The 7,979-nt window shown below is 38.5% G+C and overlaps 1 protein-coding gene across 2 annotated transcripts in view; it reads right to left on the minus strand.

The window, feature by feature from the left end:
• Window positions 1-7,888, minus strand: part of LOC106873452 (uncharacterized) — a 179,865-nt gene extending 171,977 nt beyond the window's left edge. For both annotated transcript variants that reach the window (XR_008266727.1, XM_014920810.2), the window contains exon 1: window positions 7,664-7,888. The gene's annotated coding sequence lies outside the window, so the exon portion shown is untranslated. The remainder of the gene's footprint in view (window positions 1-7,663) is intronic.
• Window positions 7,889-7,979: the final 91 nt, after the last annotated feature.

A 7,979-nucleotide genomic window follows, 5' to 3' on the forward strand; every position in this document is an offset into this window, starting at 1 on the left:
CTGTAAATGAGTTCCAGCAAAAGCTGGGAAGTTAAAACCTTCGATGGAGTGGTGCCCTTTTCAAGAGCAAGAAAGTGATTTAATCTCAGTCACTTATATGCCAAGACAGCAGAGCAACCAGATGATTTGTTGACTGAGAAATGACAGCAAACTTCACTGCTTGTAATTCAGTGGTTTTGTGTATGAAGCTTGCAGAATGTAAGCACTCACACACACACCCAGACACATATGCACACACACACACAGACACACACACACACACACACACACACACACACACACATTCATACACATGCACATGCACTCAGACACATATACATGCATGTTTATGAATGTGTGTATAATAGGCAGAAATATGTGTAACAATGTCACTGAGGGCTACAACCATCAGTGCTGTAAATCACCCTGGTTATCTCATTGCATCCCTGGTATACTCAAGTCAGCTTGGTCTGCTGCAGCCTTATGAGTCCTAGGATTAATGACAGACCTAAACTACACATGCTGGCAAAAATTTGTGACTGCTGGTGCATATACTACTGTGTGATGAATCTATAGAAGTGCTGATATTTCATTGTTGCAAACATGTGTGATGTACTGAAGATGGTTTGAAGAAGTTTGAATCCTGACTTGTGCTAACATTGAATTATAGTGGGAGAGATGTGCCAAACGATCAACCGCACTTATCTCATCCCTGACTTTCTAAACCTGCAACAGGGTAGACCAGATTCACTTGAGGTATATCACAGGGATGCAATGAGATGACCAGGATTATTTACTGCTCTAACCATGCTCTAAGATATGTAGCCTGCAATGATATTGCTGCACATTATCTTTTTGCCTATTATACACACACATATACATGTATGAATAATTGTGTGAGTGAGTGTTTACATTCTGCAAGCTTCATATGCAAATCTACTGACTGCAAGCAATAAAGTTTGCTGTCATTTCTCAATCGACAAATCATCTGGTGGCTCTGCTGTGTTGAAGGTGTGTGGAATAAGAGATCACTTGCTCGAAAAAGAAGTAAGGGATTAGTAAAAAGAAGGGCATCTGACTATGAAAACAATCTCTCCATAATATATATTCATTTAACCCATGCTAGCTGGGGAAAACATAAAAGTGAATGAACAAATGTTACACACAGTCACTCAATCAATCCATCAACCAAACAAAGACAAAAGCAATGAAAAAAGAGGCACTTAATTCTTTGATGGTTGGAAATGTATGCAAAGATTATTGATATGCAAATGATGGCAGTGGTGGTGATGTTATCAATTTACAATGAGTATGAATTATGCTAAATAAACTGTTTAATTCCTGAAATTTGACATATGTGAGGAGTTGAATTTGATCTGTTGAATGTTTGGTGAAACCAAATAATTGGAAAATTGCAACGTATACTTCACAAGTTTTATATCTGCTTTGATATCATTTAAACACATTTGGCTGTGTGGTGATGAAGACCACTTCATTGCCACATGGTTTTGGGTTCCCTCCCACTGCATGGCACCTTAGTATCTCTACCATAACCTCAGGATGACTTATGAATAAGGATTTATGAATGAAATGCTGGTCAACAGAAAATATACAGAATCCACTGCTTTTCTTTCTTTTTCTGTTTATTTGTGTGCACGAGTGTGTGTGTGTGTGTGTGTGTGTGTGTGTGTGTGTGTGTGTGAATCAGGTCACTTTTAGTGCTACTGGTAACATGTCATCCAGTACAACCTGTTGCATGGTTGGGCTGTCAGCAACTGACCCAGTAACCCTACCAAATTTTTTCGCTTTATTTCTAGCCCCAAATGGCTTGTTTTTATATCTAGCACTATGCCTTTCTTTATTTCTAAGTAAAGGGTAAAAATAAAGCAACCCTGCAAAACTTACAACTGATCTTTACACACAGAAACACACAATAATAGCAATCAAATAATGAAAGTGGAATGCACAACAAACATCACTGATCTGACTATCGCCTGTATTCTTGACAAGAGATGCCAGTTAATCTTTTACACCTACCAGGTTCATTCGTATTAGCCTGAGTTGCTCGATAATTTTTCGTTCCTTTAAGAATATTGTAGAACGGAAACTTTTCATAGATTAGAATTTAAATCTTAATCTCTATAGAAATTTATTGTTTCAAGAAAAAATTGAATTTGAATTACTTTTAATTTTTACGATTATAGATAGCAACTCAGTTTGTAACTTCTGAGCCCAAGTTAGGCATGTGAGAACAATATCAAGAGAACGTCTGCTATGAATGATATTTTTTGACACAGGGCACCTCTAAGACGACTGCCAGACACTGAATGAAAATAAATAAACTGCAACCAGGTTTAATAAAAGGAGCCGGAGTTATTGGCTGTAATTACATACTTGAAGTCAGTGTTGACAGAAATTAAATCAACTTGCAAATACATGTTCACGTTACTAAATTTATACTTGGGCTAAGCCCGAACAGCCCAAGTGCCAGAGTTGCCTTATATATATATATATATATATATATATATATATATATACACACATACACACACACACATATAAACACTTCCTTGACCTTTGGCTTGACACTCAACCTGACACCACCACACTTCTTCATCTGGCTGAACTTGTCCTCTCTCTCAACCGCTTCTCATTTGTGGAAGAGTTTTACCAATAGGTCTCAGGAGTGGCATTGGGAATGAGATTGAGCCCCAACTGTGTGAACCTGTTCGTTGGCCATGTTGAGGCCCAAATATTCTCACAATTCACTGGTCCCACTCCTGAGCTATAGTCATTATAGCAGTGACTGTATCAGCACAACCTCACTCTCCTACGAACATCTGGACTCCTTCCTCTCCTTTGTCCAATCCTTCCATCCTGCCCTTGAATTCTCCTGTACTATATTTAACTCCTTTGTCAAATTTCTCGACATTTCCGTCAGCATACACCACTCCACTCTCCTACCTTCATCCACTACAAACTCACTGACTCACACTCCTACCTTAACTTGTCCTCCTCCTACCCTACTCACACCAAGCTCTCCAACCCCTACTCCTAATTCCTTCATCTATGCAGGCTCTGCAGTGACAACAATGACTTTGAGACTCAGTCTCAACTCATGGCTTGCTGCTTCATCCTACATGGATATCTCCTCACCACACTGCTCTTGCCCGGGCACAATCTGTGGACCATGTCTCTGCTCTTTCTCCTCGCACCCTCCCAACCCTTACTCATCTCCCATTTCTCCTTACCTACCCTCCAGTGCACTATTCTCTGAGTTTTCAGGCAACTCCAGTCTGACCCCCTCCACCTTGCACATCTTCCCTAACCTGCCACTTCCCTCCTTCAAATGAGCTCATAACCTGCATGACCTCCTGGTCCACAGTTTCTTCCCTACCCCTGCCTCCCAGCCTGGCTCCTTCCCTTGCTCCAGCCCCTACCGCATCTTCACTGGCACTCATCACCATCCCTTTCACATCACTGACTCCTTTACCTGCACCTCTAGTAATGTTATTTACTGCACCTGTTGCTCTTTCTGTCCTTCCCTGTACATTGGTCACTGGGACACTGCTTGGCTGACCAGTTCATGGAGCACCTCTGCTGGTCATTCGCTACAACAGCTGTCTGCGTTTGGACTGTCTCTACACAGGGGCCACCCAGGCTCCTGTCTTTGTCGTGAGCAGGAATTAATCTTCTCTCTTTGTTCCTTTGCACCATATGGGCTCAACTCACTACCTCTCTACATCTGACACCAACCCCACATGGATTCCCACACATCTCCCACATCCAACTGCTCCCCTCCAGCAAACCTGCAAACCTTCTACCTTGGTACCCTTACCACACACACATCACTATACAAACACCCATACACACTGTTCAACTCATTACTCACTTCACACGCCATTACACACACAACCACAAACACCTTTCCACTCCACACACACTAGCACCAGACACTTCTCAGCACCTACACCACACATCACACACCATTATCCACACACCCACACTCAATCTTCAATAGCGTCAGCACACATACCACTATACGAGCAACCACACACACATTGTTTAACTCAGTACACACACCACACACCATCATGCACACTCCTACACCCACACAAGCACATAATACCTGAACACAGACAATATATATACACACATGCAACATGCATAAACATACGCAACACACGTAAACACATGCAACACGCATAGACAAAGATTAACTTTTGCCCACAAACATACACTATACACATGTACACTATTCTGTCACAGACACACACACATACACATGTGCACACATCACCTGAACAAGCACACATCAACTGCTACAGATAACACATGCACAGACACACATTAGACTCACTCACCCCCATTCACACCCACACCCACCCACACACACATAATTTTTTCTGTGTAGTGGATTTAGAGAATGGTAAAAATACCTTGTGGAATTGTAGGTTGTGTATCTTTACAGCCTGAATCCCATCTAAATCAACTATGCTTTTCCATAATCCAAACTTGATAAAATGGGTACTATGCAAAAATACTGAGGTCAATGACCTCTACAAAATCATTCAAATGTGTTACCCCAGCTTAGTGACAATCAAATGAGAAGGAAACTAGTGAAGGAGTAACTGAATACACTGGAAAATAAAATGTTGAATACAGAATATAATTCTAAAGCAGGAACATAACCATTTTGTGGAATCAAGTTACTACTAAAAAGTTTTGTTTTGTTTAAGCAAATTTGACTGCAATGTATATTTAGCTGCTATTGCTACCACATCAAGCAACTGTATAGAGACTCCTTTGTTAATTTATTTGTTGTGATTCATAGCAGAGAGATTAGGGGTTAGGTAAGACTGGCATAATCTACAATGGATCGAATATATCATTTGTATGCTGTATTTTTTGTTTATGTAGGTCCAGTGTGGTGTGTGTTAGTACTCTTAGTGCATTTATGCATTGTTTTGCTACATCTAGAGCTTTATTGCATTGATACATAGTTTAAAGAAACTAAGAGAGATGAAAATTTATGTTAACTTCACTGTCGTCTTCTACTCAGATCGGTTTATTCAAGGCTTGTCGCCAAAGTGCATTCATTCTAGCACCCTCAACTCTGCCTCAGTACAACTGCAATGCATGTATCCTATGTTATCATGTATTCAACTCAGTTTAACTCAGCGAAACTTATTGTGGTTGTATTTAAACATCTATTTTTTTATTTTTAACCTGCAATTTTCATGTTAGAAAATGATAGCTGCTTTTGTGAATTTTAGAGATTTGTAGAAGTTTTTGAGTGAATACCTTTGTGTGACTAATCACACAGCATTGAAGTTTCAATGCTTGTTTTTCAGAATAATGTGCTTTGTTTCAGGAAATGAAATACAACACTTGTTAATTTCAGTGATATTAATTTATTATTGTAGAAGGGGAAAAGGGTTAAATGAATAATCTAGTGAATTATAAATCATGAGTTAGAGGTTCATATCTGCTGCAGAAATATCGATGTGTATGTAGTGAAACCTCTCGAAAGGTGATAGAGAGAGACTAATGTCTCTATTACAACTATCAACTTTTACATATATAAAACAATATTTTAATGAGTTTATGAAAAAATATTAGCTAACTGGTTAATTACATCACCAGTACCAGTTTTGGCAATGGGTTTATTGTATACAGTGCTCAGGGGTACTACAGCTCATTGGAAAAGAGTAAAAAGAAGGGACAGAAAATAGCCAAAAGTCAAATAAGGAAAGATAGCAATGGTAGCCAAAATTGCATGCACAGTACATGGAATAAAACATAAAAAGACAGAGAAAATGAACAATAAAAGAGGAAAGGTGTCCAGGCATGTCAAGAGTAGTGTTGAAAAACTTTGGGGCGAATGGAATTTTTGAAGGATACAGTATTCTGAAAGCTAACAGCCAATGTGGGTAGTTTATTCCATATTTGAACAATTCTGGGTATGAAAAATGTTTCAAAACGTCAACAGTGCAGTACTGTTTTCTGTCCATGATATTTATATGTATAAGTATATATAGTGGTTTCAAATTTTGGCACAAGGCCAGCAATTTTGGGGGAGTAATAAGTCGATTACATCGATCCAAATGCTCAACTGCTATTTATTTCATCGATCCTGAAAAGATGAAAGGCAAAGTTGACCTTGGTGGAATTTGAACTCAGAGTATTAAGATGGATGAAACACTGCCAAGCATTCTGTCCAGTGTGATAACAATTCTGCCAGTTTGCTACCTTTATAAGTATATATATTAATTATACATATATAAGAACACTTAGCTGTGGAGAATAGGTAATGAGATGAGGTGGTGAAGTATGATCTTTGAACATTGGGTCTCATGGAGGCAATGACTAGTGACCAAGACCTTTGGTGACATGCCATGCTTGAGAAGACCTGTCAAGCCAAGTGAAATTATAGTTGTGGCAGTTGTCAGTGTCATGTAACTGGAACCCATGCCGGTGGCATGTAAAAAGCATCTTTCGAATATTGAACCTCGTGGAGGCAATGAGAGATGACTGAAACTTTTGGCAATATGCTGTACTTCAGAAGAAGACCCATCAAGCCAAATGAAATCATAGTTGTGGCAGATACTGGTGTCAAGCAGTAGGCACCCATGCCAGTGGCATGTAAAAGCACCCATTACACTCTCAGAATGGTTGGTGTTAGGAAGGGTATCCAACCATATAAACCATGCCAAGTCAGATGAGTCTGGTGCAACCCCTCAGCTTACCACAAGTCAAACCATCCAACCCATGCCAGTATGGACAACAGACCTTAAATGATGATGATGATTACTGTAAATGTTGCTTATGATGAACTGGTGTCCTATCTAAAGGAAAACTTATTTTGGATTTGCTTAATTGAACAAACCTCAGAGCTAAGCATTAACTTTCATGATCCTAAAGTTTCTGGATGTTATTTTTAAACCTATATACTATAAGTCATCACAAAATCCAGTCCTTGTTGCAATGTGATGGCTTGTATACCTCACTGACCCCAAGAGCTATGCCAGCAAAGTGCAAGCTCTTGGTAGGGCTCTCATATTAGACAGGTCACAAAACAGAGGCCAGACTAATGTGGTCCACCTCATATCAAAGGTAAAAAAAAGGTGACTGCATAGGGTCAATATCCCCACCTAGAAAAAAGCAATGTTACAGAAGCATCAATAACAATTCAAAACCAACAGGATCTGGGAAAGGAAAGTCAGCCCAGAGTTGAGAATATTAAAGTCCTCGATGGCCAATGCTCTGTAGGGAGGGAAGGACTTAAGTAAAAGTATTTACTAAAATGGATTTTATAAAGCTAACCAGTCATAATCACAATAAGATACTGTCAAAGCTAAAATTAGTTAATCATAAATTTTACAAGTGCAATATGTAAATATAAACAATCAAACGCACACATACCCACACATATTCACAGATTTACGATAGAAAAAAATTAGGAAATTAATCAAAGATAGCTAAAATTTGAAAAAGTTATGAATATTTTCTGTTTTTGACTGAAAATTATTTGTCAATTAATCTTTTACTTTCTGTATAAAATATAAATATAAGCAAAATAATAGCGTTACAATGTATATAGACAGTCCCAATCATATAAATGATACAATATATAGTAATTATAATATAATAACAATAGAGATAAAAAAATTGTTTCACTTACATTGTTTCTAAAAAGTTTTAAATGGTGAGAATGCTTTTAAAACTTTCTTCATTAACATCCATAAAATAAAGCTGTAACATACAAAACCTACGAAATGTCATAATTGTATTGAGGCTAAACTAGAACGTTTATAAAAATACAGAGATAGCCAGCTGTCTCAGATCCAACTATGAATCAATGTGAGAAATTAAGGCTGAAGTAACCTTTTCTTCCAACAACATGTCTTATTACTTAGAAGAGAGAGAAGGAGAGAGAGAGAAAGAGAGAGAGAGAGAGAGAGAGAGAGAGAGAGAGAGAGAGAGAGAGAGAGAGAGAG

The sequence above is a fragment of the Octopus bimaculoides genome, chromosome 2 (assembly GCF_001194135.2).
Source record: "Octopus bimaculoides isolate UCB-OBI-ISO-001 chromosome 2, ASM119413v2, whole genome shotgun sequence".
NCBI classification, from domain to species: Eukaryota; Metazoa; Mollusca; class Cephalopoda; order Octopoda; family Octopodidae; genus Octopus; species Octopus bimaculoides.